We start from the raw sequence: 17,601 nt of genomic DNA, 5'->3' as shown, positions 1-17,601 counted from the left end.
CACACACACACATATACTCACACTTGCACTCACATTTACACTCACTATGCAATTATTATGCCCTCAGATGTCAGGATGAAAATTTTATATTTTAATCAAGGCAGCATTTACCCAAATAACAGAAAAACTTGGTAAACACAATCACCTAAGACTGGATTTCTAGTAATTGTCATAGTGACTGGTATGAAAGCCAGAGAGCTATGATGTGTGATATAAAGCAATGGGAAAACAATGAGGCGTCATTAAAATGAACAGGAATATATTTCATGTCGTATTCACGCAAAAATGTAAGCCTGACTCTTCACCTTAATGGTAGTGGCATTTTATGCAGTATGTTCTGAAAGCATTTCCATTCAAATTCTCATGAGAAATGTCTGATAGATAATCTTTCTTAATTTGTAACTTCCCAAACAAATGTGCACATGCATAACTTGTTTTATTTGTTTTCTTTTTCTTTTCACTACCATCTTGATTTCACTTTGCAAGACTAGTGAAAATGATGTATTAAGAAGTGCTTTGGAACACATTATTTATATGTGTTCATACTAAAACATATAGCTTTTCTGTATCTTAAAGCTATAACTTTGTTGAAATAGCTTGATTTCAGCTTCAGTATCATTTTGAAGTATTCTTACAATTCTGTATCACAGTGTGCAGAAATGCTGACATACTAATTTTGGAAATGCAGAAGTGAAGGCAAATACTAGGAATGTGTAGTCACTGCTTGTGGGAAGGAGATGAAGGATGAGAAAGAAAGAAAAAACTTATTTTGCATTCTGCACCAAGAGCAATTTCTGCATTTTACAGTTGTATGCAAGATGTGGAAATTAAAGGCTTCAAAAGCGGACATGCATTGATATATGATTGATGCATAAATGTGGGGGTATATGCAGAATAAAGAAAAGCTGGAGTATAATGTGGGGACATAGCCCAGAAATGGAAATGTATAACATAATGCAGAAAGCCCAGCAATATAAAAACTAATGTTGAACTGTATCTTTTATTGGTGCGTGACTATGTATAGACAGAAAGCATTGACATCTCACACTACCTATATCACTGGAATACCCATGCCAGCATTTCCAAAAGTGCTTCAAGTCAGGCTTCACACATACACACACACGCACACATGCTTGCACACACACACACACACACACAGGCACACAGGCACATACACACACACACACACACACACACACACACACACACACACACACACACACACACACACACACACACACACACACACACACACACACACACACACACACACTCTGCGGGTCTATCACATCGAAGTTCGTAAACATCGAATGTTATAATATTGAACCCTAAACACCGAAATCCGCAAACATCGAACAGTCAGAATAGCGATTTTTTTCCCCAGGGAAAAAAAATTGCTATTCCGAGAAACATACACACAACACAAACACACACAAAAAACAGCAATCCACACACATACACTTAAAATCCTACACCTAAACTAAACTTTACATACACTGCTAGCTATCCACTTACCTTAACCCAACCCTAACCCTAAGGTCCGTCACTATCGCACACTCACCTCACCCGCGCCCTAACCCTAACTCACCTAACCCGCCCCCTAACCCTAACCTACACACAACCGCACACTTACCTGACCCGCGCCCTAACCCTAACTCATCTAACTCACCCCTAACCCTAAACTACACACAATTGCACACTTACCTAACCCGCCCCCTAACCCTAACCTACACACAATCGCACACTTACCTGAACCCGACCCGTAACGTTCCAACATATCAAATGCTGAAAACAGCGAAGCCACAGCAATGGCCCACCAAATTCTTTCCCTGGGAAAGAATTTGGTGTCCTGCACCTTTGCTGTTTTCAGCATTCGACAAAACTGGTTCAATATTATAACATTCAAACTTTATAAAATTCAATGTTATAATATAGACCCCCACACCGCGTACACACGTGCACACACACACACACACATACACACACAAACACACACGCACACGTACATACATACACACACACACACACACACACACACACACACACACACACACACACACACACACACACACGGAAAAAAAACAAAGACAGTAATGTATCCACGCTTTAAAATGGCATATTCTGGTATTTCAAGGGTAGACTCTTACATGATGACACCATGTAGTGCATATATGTGGTATGGAAAATGTAGATGAGCATATAATGAGTTTTTTTTTTTATTTGTAATTATAATGGGGAATGAAGTACATATTTGTGAAGCACCCACTGTCATAGTAAATAATGGACTTCATTGCTGACTTTTTGGTAGTCAAAGCCTGCTCTCAGGCACTGACTAAGTGTAACCTAAAGTTCCTGTTAGTGAGTCTCCTCTCTCTTTCTCTCTGTCTGTCTGTCTCTGTCTCTTTCTCTCTCTAAGACTTGTTCTGAAGTTCTGGTGTGAAGGATGGAGGGGTAGAGAAAGCAGCTGAATTTTTATAAAAATATAATAAATGAATGTAGGATTGCATAAACATTAAGATCTGCAGTTATGATACCCACCTAACTTATGTAGCTACCAATAGCAAAGTTGTTATTTTCAAATTACATATTTCAAGGAAACAGTACAGGCTGGTTCAAATGGATGTTTTTTTTTCCCAAGAACTCATGGGAAAGCTAAAACCTGTCAGTTTAATGGAGGAAAAGATAGTGTTAGACAAAAGGTAGACATATAATCCTAGACTTTTCACAACTCCACTTGTTAAAAAGACACATTCTTTGACTCATACAAAAGGTAAAGCTCTCCCATTTAAACAGATTTCATAATGATGGAGGGATGCCTTGCTTTATGCAAAGTCCAAATGACATCAAAGTTAAACAGGGAACTATTGTGGTTCAAGCTCTACGTTGTGAGATAAGCATCTAAAGAAAAAGAGGATCCACATAACCCTGTTAATTAAGTAAAAAGAGCTTCCTGAGTTGCCAAAAGTAATGATACAGGCTCTCTAAAAGAAAGAATTATAGCCATCTTAGCTAAAAAGGCAAGTTAGTATAAATAGTTGAACCAATTTTTTTTTTGCCTTTACATTACTACTCAAAGAAGGGGTACTGGAGAGAAACATACAGAAGTACCCTCTTCCAAATTTTCAACATAGCATCTTGTGTCCCAACAAAACAATCAAGAAAGTGGCACATTATGACAGAAGACAAACGGATTTATTTCTAGAATCTCTCATGTTAAAATTAGATAGAGGAAAGATTTATGAGTGAGTTGCCAACCTGCCCCTTGTAATCCAGGCAGAGTAGATGTTGCAGCTGCTTTAATTATATGTTCTGGTCCCTCATCTGATAAATTAGCATCAAATGACTGTTAATAGAGAGGGCTGGATCACAGAATATTAAGGCTGCCCTACACAAACAAATTAAGGCTATATTCCTCTGTTTATGGTAATGCACCTCATACCTGTGGTGTTGATTTTGACTAGATGTACAACATACTGTTTTAGATTATTCTTGAAGGTCATGCTGACAAATTTCCATCTCAGCTGAAATGCAGTTCTTTCTAAAATGAGTACTAAAGACTATGTATTGTCTAGATTGCTTGGTGGGCATGCCAATAAGTTTGATGTGTTTGTTGTCAAAACTTGAGACCAAGAAAAAAAAAGAGGAAATCAGCTGCATTCATTTGTCTGGACTGCACACATCTTCTAATACATTAAGAGAGTGGGGATGGCATCAGTAAGATTTTCATGCCGGGGGGGGGGGGGGGGGGGCTATTAACTGTTCCACATGAGTCACACAATTTGGTGATGGTAATGTATGCAAAAATTCCTCATACTTATCCAAAAGTCACATTCACTGATTTTGGTAACTGCACAGGGGATCTCTTTTTCCTTGAGATAGAGTAGCAATGGAGTAGATTATAACAAGTGTGGGGTAGCCACTGCCTGCTCCCTGTTATTAGTTGGGGGTTATACAAGTAAGTATTTCATGGGAGAGGCATGGTTGAGTGAAAGGTGAAATATGAGCTGAATTTGTCAGCCAGCAAATTTGCAATGTCACTCTGCTCAGTGAAGGAGGCTCCAGTGACCACCAGTTCAGCACACTGAAGTGTGCTGCCATTGAAATTTCGGACATAGCTGTAGAAGGCCTTCTAATTGTCTTAAGCCTGTGAGGCTATCTTCACCTTGTAATTGGCTTTCTTTAACTTAATTAGTCTTCTAAGGTTTAGTTTAATTACAAAACTCATATCATTGAGGGAGTTGCTCTTCCTGAATCACGGTAACAAGTGAAAAATTACACTTCAACATCATAGGTATAATTCCTGGATTTCCTCACATAAAATGGGGTTTAATTTTTCTAAGAACTATAAATGAATGTCCCTGTAAATGTCCTGCAATCTGAAAGCTTCTAGTTCACAGCACTTACACTTCAAAACTACTGGGGGGTACTATAGACTGCTAATGGTGAAGACCCATTTGAAACCTGAGAAATCACCAGCAAAGTTTGAAATGATTTATCTATCTATCTATCTATCTATCTATCTATCTATCTATCTATCTATATATCTATTTGCCTTTATTTACTAGGCAAGTACAAATAGGTAAAGATCCTTTTCAGTGGAGGAACAGGAAAAAAAGCTAAAGATATCAAAACAATCCTGTCTTGGTTTATGATTTGTTGTGAAGTTGACTGGTAAGAGCAGTTTTATTTGAATTTATATTGCATTTATTATCACTATTTTAACTGTTTGTAGTTAGGAAAAGACTGCCTATTAACAAGCTTTACTTTGATTCATATTTTGTTGTTTTACCTTTAGTTTTGGTTGTGAGAAAGGGATAGGTTTTGGACAGGAAAGCTCTAGCCACCACAAGGGGCCTAGACAGCTATAAATTTACACAGACTGCAGAGAGGAAAATTCTGAGCATATCAAAACAATCCTGTCTTGGTTTGTGATTTGTTGTGGAGTTGACTGGTAAGATAACTTTTATTTATTTTTACTGTTAAAAGGAGGCACGACTGCGAGCTATAGTGAGCAGAAGCTACTGCATGTAAAGAAATTACAACTTCTATCTGGCTGGTAGAACTTGTATGGTCAGAACAACTTTATTGTATTTTATTATTTTGTTGGATATTGCTGGTATAATCTTTGTCACAGAAGTTGATTTAAGTTCCTTTGAATTCTTTGCTACTGACTTTGTGTAATTTTTTTTCCTTTGCAATATTTTATTCAATTAAAGCTGAATATGGATTCCTTAAATGAGTATACAATTAATGATTTGCTAATGCACAAGTATATTGTACAGTGTAATAAATGCTATGCATATTTAAAGGTAACAGCTGATAAAACTGGTGACCTTTGTTCCTCGTGTCAAAAGTTGGATGATTTGCTTACCATTGTTAGAAGCAAATCTCGACTTAATGATGATGATTGCACTTGTGCAATTGGCATGGCTTGGAGAACTGTTGTATCATATATTAATTACTGGACTGATGAACTAAATAATGTTAGGTGTAGAACAAATAGAACAGATTTAGGAAATGATGCATCTATTTTCTGCAAAGAACATTCAACTCTTATGAAACATGATGAGGCTTCTGAGAACTATGGAATTGTGGATGCAAGTACTCAGCAATCTGAGAATCCGGTTTGTTTAGAAGGAAACAAAAAAAAAGAAAGAAAGGAAGAAGTTCTCAACAAATAACAAGGAAGAAAAAGAAACTGACTAATGACTGCAAATGAAAGAGAATACATAGTAAAAAGGATTCTGCTTTGTTATGTAACACACTGGTGACAGGGAATGAAGATATCTGTCTATCAGAAAACCCTTAGTCTACAGAAAAAGGCATCACCTTTCCAATAGAGAAGGTAGAAAAAAGAGGCAAGGGGCAGGTGAAAAGGAAGAAATCAAAACTGAACGTGGAAGGATTGAAGAACATTACTGTAAGAAAAAAGAAGAGAAAGACAGATGTTGGCTACATGGCTCAAGCTGTGGATTTACAATGCCAGTTGGATGAGAATTTAATACACAATGAAAACAGTGGAATTAATAAGACTAATAGTGATGAAGATCTATTCTTCATAACAATTGGTTGAGCAGAAATGATTGTATTAGAAGATGAAGATTCTTCAGAGATGGTCAGCAAAGATATTCTTGTAATTGGAGATTCAGTTATTAGAGGAACTGATACTTATATTTGCAGAGATGATAATGAACATCGAGTAGTGTTATGCTTGCCAGGAGCAAAAACAGAAGATGTGAAACAATCCTTGGAACGTCTTAATGTAAGGAAGTATGGATCTGTTTTTATTCATGTTGGTACAAATGATGTCTCCAACAAAGATTCTCTGACTGTTAGTCGGGAACTGACAGCCCTCCTAGATAGTATAGCTTGTACTGGTGTTAGGACATATTTTTCACAAATCACCTATAGAAAGGATAGTCAGGTCACTGTGAATGAAAAAAAAATTGGATAAACACCTACATGGAAAAAATGTCCTGTTTTACAAAATGGAAATGTGTAGAGCATCCAAGCCTTCTTTTGGGTACACATGTGTTCAGACAGGATGGTGTGCATTTGTCTAGATCAAGGAAGAAAATTTTTGCAGCAGATATTTTGCAGTATTTGACAAACACTAGCCAGGATTTTTGCCATGTCAAAAATGTAACAGTTCACAGACAGCAACATTTGATGCATCTCTGATGGTTGTTAATGCTAGGAGTATTAATAATAAAGCTTTTTTTTAGAAAATTTGCTACATTCACACAAAATTGATGTTGTTATAGTTTGTGAAACATGTTTAAAGAACAATGAGTGGAAAACAGTTCTGTCAGGGTATGAATGTTTTTACTGTAACAGACATTCTAAAAAAAAATCAGGTGGAGGTGTTATGATAGGGATTAAAGATAACTATGAGACTTGTGATTATTACATGTTCAGTGATAACACCAATACTATAGACTGTGTAACTGTGACAATAAAGACAACCCTGGAGCATATAACAATTGTTGGAGTGTACAGACCACCAAAGTCAAGTGCAGATGACCTAGAGGAACTCATACATTTCTTACATGAAACACAAGAGGGAAGAATAATATTAGCTGGGGACTTAAATTTACCAGAAACAGACTGGAATAATATTGATTCAACAATGTTAGTAAAGAAATGATTCACAGAGTATATTCAGGAACAACAAATGCTTCAGATTGTAAAAAAACCTACCAGGGGACGGAATATACTAGATAGTGTTTGTGTTCCCAAAGAAATTACTGTAACTTCAAGTCAAGTTTTACCACCATTGATGTGCAGTGATCATGGGGTCATAAAGGTTAATTTGTTGCTAGATAATTCTGACAAACTGAAATCTAAGCCAATGCACAGAAGGTTAATTACAGATTATAGGGAAGCAAAACAGTTACTATATAAAACTAACTGGAGTGAGGTGTTCAGTGGAAAAACTGCAGATGGAATGTGGGAAGTTTTGAAAGAGAAATTGTTTGAGTGCAAAAAGTAAAAAAAAATGTTTAACATCAGGATCTAGGCACACAACATCAGGGGGGTATATTTCCATAAGAACAAGATACCTGATTATGGTGAGAGACAAAAATATAAGAAATGGAAGAGAGGTCGAACTACATTAAAAACTGAAATAAACTAGCTGGACAAACAGATTAACCATAGTGTTAGACAAGATCAAGAAAATTTTGAAGCAAATTTATATAAAGATATTGAACATAATAGGAAACCTTTTTATAAATACATAAGATGTGGAGGGAGTAAAGATACACAAACTGATAAACTGTGTGCAGATTCTAAATTTTATTCTCAGACACAACAGTTTATAGATATATTTACAAAATCTTATGCAAAACAGTTTGGCTCCACAAAAGGGGTGGTAAGTTGCCCTAGTGACATCCAGGTAACCCCAGATACTGGAATCAAATTAGATTATATTGAAAAAGAACTGTGCAAACTGGATCCAAACAAAGTGCTGGGAGGAGATGGAATAAGTAACAATGACCTGAGAACACTTAAGCAAGAACTTACACTGCCATTACATCTATTATTCACTAGGTCATATAAATATGGGGAGATTCATCAAGATTGGAGACATGCACTTATCAAACCTGTCTTTAATGGAAAGGGGAGTAGGACAAACCCAGAGTCATACAGACTCTTAAGTCTACTTTCATGTTGTGGAAAAATAATGGAGAAGGTAATACTGGATAAGTTATTGTCAGAATTGGAAAGGTTGGGATTTGAAACCCTATATCAGCATGCATATGTTGAAAATAGATCTATTACCACCTGTAACATGATGTTCTATAACAATATAATAACAGCTATGAATGAAAAATTGTGCTGTGATGTGATTTATATAGATTTAACTTCAGCATTTGACAGGGTCATGCACAAAACACTGATCAATAAATTAGTACAACTAGGTATTGATGCACTGTTGATAAGACGGATAGCTGCATGGCTTACAAATAGGACATGGCAAGTATCACACACCAGCTGGACAAGTGAAATCCTTGGTTACAGTCAAGGTGTCCCACAAGGCTCTGTACTAGGCCCTTACTTGTTTAGATTGCATCTTTTAGACCTTACTTTTTCATCTGGGGTGTTCTACAGTCTATATGCTGACGACCTGAAATTGGGTAAACTGATTACAAGTGTTACAGATAAGGCATATCTGCAAAATAATTTGGCTAAATTGACTATTTCGGCACAGGAGAATAATATGTTGATAAATGCATCAAAAACTAAGCATATGAGATTTGGGAGACATAACCTGAAAGGTGAATATTTAATACAGCACAAAGTGATTGAAACTGTAGACTCATTTAAGGACCTGGGTATACGGGTAGATTCAGCTATGAGTTTTGCTAATCATATCTACCAATTGGCTAATGATAGTTATAGAACTATAGGTTGTATAAAAAGATTTATAGAGTCTAGGAAATCAAAAATAATGAAGTTATTGTTTGTTAGTTACATTAGACCCAGACTTGAGTATGGAATAACAATATGGAAACCCTATAGGAAAACAAGCATGAATAAACTGGAAAGAGTACAGCGGAAATATACTAAGGGCATCCATGGATGTGAAAATCTAAGTTATTATGAAAGACTAAAATATCTGAACTTGTACAGTGTCTCTTATAGATACTTAAGAGGAGATCTCATTCAGGTATACAGGGCATTTAGGGACAACTACCTCTGGGAATGTTTGGGGTTATCAAAAAGTACTAGAGAATCATCAGATAACCTATGTAGGAGATTCTATAGGAATGATAAGTGTACTAATTGGTTCTCTGATGCTTGGAACAGACTACCAAATTATATTAAAGCAAGTACTAGTTTAGATATTTTTAAGAACAGCCTAGACATTTATTATGGGAACAAGTGTTTTGGCATATTGGCAAGCTAGAAGGGCTTTAATGCCTGTGCTTGAAACATCTGTATGTGTGTTTGTATGTAAACATTGCATGCATTTGAATGAGCTTACAGTAAACATATACTATAACACTCTGGATTACACAATTTATCAAGTACTCATTAGATGTACTGCATCTTATTTACAGCATGTTAAGCTCTGACACACCTATAAAACATAGTATATGTACATCATTAAAACATTTAACATTTTTTAAGAGTGCATGTACACACTTCCACTGTAATATTAACACCCAGACAACAGATAAGGCATATATATATATATATATATTTTATCCAGTTAAATTCACTTAGGATCTGTAACAAGGAGATTACTATATTTATATATTTTTAACATTTATAATTATTTATATTCTACTTATTTATTCATTAATGTATTTCAATTATTTATCCTCTTTGATATTTAATAAAACACACATTAAGTATAATCACCTCTTTTCAGGAGAAGCCAGAGAGCACTTTCTGACCAAGTTCAATGTTTGACAGCATCTCATAGCTTTATTACTGTGTGTTTAAAATGACAGTTTCACAGTCATCATTCAGACCTCCTGGTGTAACAAAGGAATCATGATGTAAAAATCTCACCATTAAGAAATTGTGTGGCTATAGGAGTTTGTTGAGGCTGGGAGATGCAAGATTGGGTTTATGTTACTGGTTTTGTTAACTATATCCACATCTTCATATGCTGAACATCCAGAAATTTGCTACTAATTCACGGATTTATGGAAATGCTTTCCCAAATGTGGGAAATACTGATACCTTGGCCTCACATGCAGCCAGCACTTAGAACAATGGATGCTGCCAAAATGATCATTATTGTTAAAAAGCACGGTATCTATTAGTTTTATTTATTAGGAAAATAATCAATTAGCCAACAAAAAACACTTCTGAAGTACATTATAACTTTAAACTTCAGACGACATATCTTTAAATGGATCCACATGCTTATCTTCAGAAAACCTGTAACCTATAAATAGTGAACCCTTGCCCTAAGGAAAAAAACTGCATCCAATATGACCTTTTTACCAGATCTAGCAGCTGAACTATTGACTTGGTATATGCACAGGGAATGCCACACAAAAACAATTTAAAATGGCCAGTAATACAATCTGTAAACATGGACAACCACAGGCAGTGTGGGACAATGGAGACTCTTTTTTTTGTTTGCTTGTTTTTTCAGCCTGTCAAAACATAGGTTCCTCCGCTAACAATAAAACAGCAGTACAGCGGAAACTAAACATTCTAATTTCCCAAAACTAAGCAAGACTTTGAGAACACATTTCCTGAGAAAACTTATATGCAATATTTTACAGTAAGCCATGCACCATCAGTCCTCTAGTATGTAGAGACATTTATACAGTAGAACTCTTGCTTGTTAAATAAAATAACATTTTGATTACCCATTAGTAGGAAATTCAGGTTAGGAATAAATATTTCAGGAAGTAAGGGAAAATCACTGGCCTGTAGCTGAGATGTTCACTCCTTGACATGGCTTAAAAAACAGAAAGGAGTCTCTTATCCATCATTTAATATATTGCCTTTAGCCAGTCATTATCTGATTGCTGTTAATGCAGGTAATACCTGTGGAAAAATGGAAAATTCATTACTAGAAACTGAAGCATGTCTAGATGTGTGATGCATGCATTTTACCATTAGCTTATAACTACTGAAAAATACATGAATGAAGGTAATCTTATCCCATGATACATTATTACACTGATTCAAGACACAATAGTAAAATGCATGCATTCAAAAACAATTACATATAGAATGTGTAGCAAATATTCAGTTTACATTTAAATCAAGTAAAATCCACTGTCCAACATATATTTAGACAAATATTTGCAGTCAGGTCTGGATTACCAGGGGGTTGATAGATCTGCAGCTCCAGGCCCAGCTGCTTCTGTTTTCAGTTTAGTCTGAAATCTTATGGTATTGTGACAGCAAATAAATAGACCCCATGTAATTTTCAGCTCCAAGCCCATGAGGCCTCTAATCCTGTTCTCTTTGCAGTAATACTTCTTTAAATTATATCCCTTTGGGTAAATGTAGTCATACCTCATAACTTTCCAGATTTCCACAGATTGTCCAAGGTTGTCCAGACTTCTGCCTCATATTTTTGGTCTGTTTCTCATAAAATTATGGTTTTATGAAAAATGTATGCAAATCATTGAGGATTGAAGTCAGAAAATAGTGACAGACAGTGGAGTTATTGAATTCATACTCTTCAGATAATTCATGTTAATGCAAAACATGTAATTCCACCTTCCAAGTTTGTAAGAGTAACATTTAAAAAGTGTCCCTATTTTGGGGCCTTTCTTCCCCCATTATTTATGCCTTTGTCCAGATTTCCTGCTCTAAGTAGTTGAAAGGTATGAATATAGAATTTAGCTTAAGAACTATAAGCCTGCAATTGGCAAGTGACCACTTCATAGTCACAGAAACAAGAACATACAACGATGCATAGTTATAGATGAAATTATTGAGCAACTTATAAATAAATAATATCCACTTATACTTTAAGCAAGGTTCAGTTTGCATCTGATAACATGGTTAAATCCAAATAAAAACGTGTCCGTGCAGCCCGAGTAAAAATCCAATGAACCAAAAAACAGAGCTCACATAGTATGCTGACATTAAAGTTAACACCTTCTGACCACTACACGTAAAATAAGTTTAAACCACACCAGTTTTTGCTGTGAGAGTTTTTAAAAGTCTGTAAAATCAAAAAGAGTACAAACACCAGGTTAAGTGCTTTTGTCCTTGACAATGACAGAGTTAATCAGAACCATAATCCAAACTAATTACACCATTTAAATATAAAATTAAATCAGTCATGTGACTTGGGGAAAATATGTCATAAAAGAACCTATCATCATTTCTAACAGTATACAAGACATCTAAAATGTAATCTCTATTGACTTATCAATAAAAACTATAACCAGTATTAGCTATTGCAAATCGAATGTAAATATGAAAAAATATGTGATGGAGATGGGTCTATATCACTTTATTGAAAAACCTAAATATCTAATATCTTTTTGTTGAACCTTATCTGTCAAACTCTTAATCCATCAAATAATCGTTTAAGTGAAAATTTTCTCAGGGAACATAAGCAATGGGCCATCATCAGGAATTTGCCCTTTTCCCCACTGTAGTGTGATCTCAGAGTTAGTATATTTAGTTAGGTGGTGTGAGGGGTGCAGCTGATTACCTGAGTGGGTTTTAAAATTTATAATTTTTGTGATGCTTACTTGATTGGCCAAGCATTTTTCCCCTTGGGAAAAATTTCACTTAAACGATCATTCAATAGATTAAGAGTTTGATGGCCAAGGTTCTACAAAAAGGTATTCGATGTTTAGCCTTTTCAATAAAGTGATATAGACATGATGGAGATGTATAAAATATAAACATGTTTGAATTCATTTCATAAAACATCCAAATAAAGTAGTAACACAAGCCTAAGTTGTTGTATTTATTTCAAATACTTATCTCAAAAAACTTACATCTTAAATAGCTACAACAGCAATATATAAGAATACAGTAAAGCCAATCAAGCTAATTAAAAATTAAAAATTCTATAATTTCCTTGCTCTTAACTTCAAAAACAAGACAAGAAAATATACGTTTTTGATTTTACAGACTTTTAATAATTCTCCTGGCAAAAAACAATGTGGTTTAAAATTATTTTATCCATATTGGTTGGAAGCTGTTAACTTTATCCTCTGCATACTACGTGAGCTCTGCTTTTTTGGTTCAGTTTTTAAATCCAATACATTGACGAGTTGTTGGCAAAAATAAACTGCTATAAAAATACGAACCAGAAATAATGTCCAAATAATTAAACATAACAAAATAGGCATACTACAATCATTCTGATCAATTAAACTAGCATGTGCTTTATATATTTATTCCATCCCTAAAAGCTAATTATCCACACAATAAAGGAAATTTAACTTAATGTAATTTCTTAATTAAATTATATGTACAGTTTTAAATCTTTATTATTAAAAACAATATTTGGGTATTTAAGTTCAGAAATGGAAGGCACCCTGTCTGAGAACTAAACAGGAGAATGAAGAGCTGTGAGACAACAGAGCTGACCTTGTGTGCACTGTGCCACGCAAGACTTGCTACCGTGATCATCAACCACTGTGCCACTCAAGACTTCCTAGTGTTATCACCAATCACTCTGCCATGTGAAACTTGCTAGTATTACCACCAATTTATGATCAATCAATAAACATTAACCTTTGTCAAAATCTAGCTACAGAAAAATACCGCCAGGAATGGATGCCATATCATTAGCAAATGGAAAATCTTCTTCTTCTCCTTTTAGCTTTTCCCGGTTAGTGGTCACCACAGCAGAACAATGGTCTGCAGAACGATCAGCAGTGGACTTTTACAGTGTTGAGTTGCCAGCCTGGCGACCAACCTTCCATAGAAGGCACACACATGCACACACTCACAACTAGGGCCAATTTAGAGTCTCCACTCCACCTACAGCATGTCTTTGGGATGTGGGAGAAAGCTGGAGCACCCAGAGGAAACCCTCGCAACTGCAGGGAGGACATACAGACACCGCACAGAAGGCACCCAGCTGAGAATCGAACTGGACAACCTCTTGCTGTGAGGTACCAAAGCTAACTGTTGCACCACCATGGCCAGCCAATTATGCAAATTGCCACTAGTTTGCCTAAAACTGCAGAAATTATGCTGGTTAACCCTGAATCACATCTACTGTACCTGAGATTCTTATATAACACTTTTATTCTAATTAAAATAAGAATAAAGAAAGATCAAATTGTTTGGGGATATAAGGGGCAGCCTAAACTCTAGCGTCCAGGTTAGCGTGCGCACCACTTTTCAATAAACAACCTAAGTATTCCATTTACTATCAACTTAACTAGTGTATAGAGAAGAATAGCACAATAAACTTTGAAAATCTACATACATAAGTTAGTTTATTAAACAAATAACATATCAATAGTACTCTTATAAACCAAATACAAATATAATATATTCTATTTGATCTATCTATTTCTATTTTTTGAATAGGTATGTAAGCTGAACCATTAGGGACATTTTTCAAGAACCAGCTTATTAAATAATATTAAAAAATAGAAGCATTTTGTAATATAATGACAATAAACTTATTATTAGGAATCCTTAGAAAAATACTAGTGAGACTCATAATGATACTAGTCATATGGTAAAGGCAGATCACATTTTGCTACGGTAATCCAGACTATCAATTCTAGTAAACAATGATGAGAAGTAACAGTAATATGCTTGTAAGGAATTGAGCTGCATAACTGACCTTATACATTTACTGGAACCTCTGTCTCTAAGGTGAATTACTCTTGGTGAAGAGTAGGCAGAGGCTTAATTTCATGTTGTTGTGTCTTTTCGGCTTTTCCCAGTTAGGGGTCACCACAGCGGAACTCCGGTCCGCTAATGATTGGCAGTAGATTTTTATGTGCCGAGTTGCCAGCTCTGATGCACATCCTTCAATGAAGGCATGCCCATTCACACATGTCTCCACGCAGAAGATGCTCTAGCTGAGAATCGAACCGGACAGCGTCTTACTGTGAGGTGACAATGCTACTGCAGCACCACCACCGCATAATGTAGGGAATTCCACATCTGATATCCAAGTGTTTTCTTTCTCTTTGAGACATTTTTATTGCATTTATTAAAAAAAATCTATGAAATCATCACTCTTTCATTTGTAATAAACACACATATCTATCCATCTATATATTTTATATAATACATTCAAAACAAAGGGTAAAAAGGTCACACAGATAAACCATTCAGTAAAAACTGTAAGAAAAATCCAGCCAACTAGAGTATTCATTGTGTAATACATTAAACCTCCTGCAGTGGAGGCCCATGGGATATATGCAACTGACCCCTTAAGTATATGGCTTTATTGGTCTGAATATACCCATTAAGACTTAAAAAGATAAAACGTCAGGGGCATTCAGAAGCTATATAGCTGAAATACTGTAGGCCCATAAGGGGTCATTTGCATATGTCCCATGGACCTCTACTACAGGAGTGAATACTCTAGCTTATTATAGTTTGTTTAGATCTTGGTTTCCATTTTCTAGTATTTTTTTTTTTTTTTTTTTGGCAGGGGGGAGTATCATTAAACTTAGCCATGTATTTTAATGTCTAGGCAATTCAGGTCCTACATACCAGCTCAAAAAATCATTTCCTTAGATTAAGCCATTTGTTCCCTCCACATTTGTGGCAAAATATTCTATAGGGAATGTTTAAAATCTTCCAACTCATATATTTCCAAAAAAAACATGTTCTCAGTTATCTATCTTTTCCCCATCACACCTTCAGCATTTGCTATCTACCTGAGAGAAAAATCCTCTGAAGTCTACTATGCAAATATCTATGCAAATAATGTCATGCAAAAATATAAACCTTCTTGATTTTATTGTATTCTTGAGAGCCTTATACATTTCTTCACATTGTTCCTTTATAAATTTCCTTTCTTTCCTCTTTTCCCAATTTTTAACCTCCTGTAATTGATTTGTATTGTTATTATGCAAATTTATACACACACACACATATACACATATGTGTTTGTGTGTGTGTTATGTGTGTATGTACAGTGGATATAAAAAGTGTACACACTCCTGTTAAAATGCCAGGTTTTTGTGATATAAAAAAATGAGACCACAATAAATAATTTCAAAACTTTTCCCACCTTTAATGTGACCTATAACCTGTACAATTCAATTGAAAAACAAACAAATCTGTTAGGGGGAAAAATATAAAAAATAAAAAATGTACCAATAAGCTGGGTGCATAAGGGCGCACACCCTTAAACTAATACTTTGTTGAAACATATTCTGATTTAATTACTGCATATATATATATTCTACTAATCGTCTCTTTTTAATGGCATTTTCTGTTCTAGACTCAACTAAAATCTCTACCAGAGCTTGTCTGTACTTGTAAACTGTTACCAATCCCTGATGGGGAAGGCAGCCTCTAACTTGCTGTCCAAATTTCTCTTTAACCTCTTCCGACTCTATTACCATTCTCTCTTCAGTTATTTACTCTCAATACTATGATTCATTTGCTAATTTTCTGCAGTGAATCCCAACCTCCTCTTGTATATTTTCTATAATCCTATTAAAAGACATGCCTGTTAGTAAAATCTCCTTTCTCAATTTCCATACTGATTTATTTATCACACTACTGTCTGCTACTTTATACATGTACTTTATAAATGTAATATCCTGTATAATTGTTTCCTATTAATTATTTGTCAGAGGTTTTATATCATTTGCTCTTATCTTTACAATTAATCACTGAGCCTCACCTTCTTCTAACTTTGTCATAATTATGTCTTCCATAATTATTTCCATTTATGCCATTTCTTGGTTTCCCTGTTTCTTTGCTTTATACAAAGTTATTCTAATACCTCTGTAGGATCTCTGTTTATTTTTTCTTGTCATAGGCTCCCCTAGATTAGATGTGGCTACAACTCTTTCTACTTTCTATTGTCTATGTCACACTGCTAAACATGTTGCATTACAGAGTTATTATGAAAACTAATTGCTTAGTATTAGCCCTTTTAAACTCATGAATATTATCCAAAGATTGCCTTATTTTCCCCTACCACTCTGCAGTTGCTTCAGTTCTCACTTTTCGAGAATCTCCTTCTTCCATAAAACTTTAACATTTGTTGATCCCTTTAATTAATTCTATTAGTTCTTTCCCATCTTGCTTTGTCCCTCTTATTTCTACCATGTTTTAAACTCCATTTTCATTTTATCCTACTCACTAACTATCCATTCTGAAGTAATTTGCATCTTCCCTCATTATTCTTATGTCCACTACCCATTCTTAAATTCTTCTTTCTTTTACAGGTAGGCAGGAAAGTGCTAATGTCCATTTTTTACATTATTACCTGCATCTTTAGCTTAGTCTGTATGTGTACATGCTCTGATAAAGTTATTGGTTGGATTTCAAAGCTTTCAATTAAATACACAAGCTCCAGTAAAATATATGTGTTTATGCAATCTAGCCCAACTATTGTATCTTGGGGAATAGTACACAATTTCTCTCAGAGTTCCTGCTACTAAAGTTGCACCTACCATACCAAATATTTTCATATACTTCTTCAGAAATCTA

The 17,601-nt window shown here is 35.2% G+C and overlaps 1 protein-coding gene across 10 annotated transcripts in view; it reads left to right on the top strand.

The window, feature by feature from the left end:
- Window positions 1–17,601, top strand: part of LOC122790166 (serine-rich adhesin for platelets-like) — a 475,884-nt gene that overhangs the window by 420,003 nt on the left and 38,280 nt on the right. The window lies entirely within an intron of this gene.

Source organism: Protopterus annectens, chromosome 15.part0 (assembly GCF_019279795.1).
Source record: "Protopterus annectens isolate FY-2018-M chromosome 15.part0, PAN1.0, whole genome shotgun sequence".
NCBI classification, from domain to species: domain Eukaryota; kingdom Metazoa; phylum Chordata; order Ceratodontiformes; family Protopteridae; genus Protopterus; species Protopterus annectens.
The sequence above is the reverse complement of the archived record's forward strand: the minus strand, read 5'-3'. Positions and strand labels throughout refer to the sequence as shown.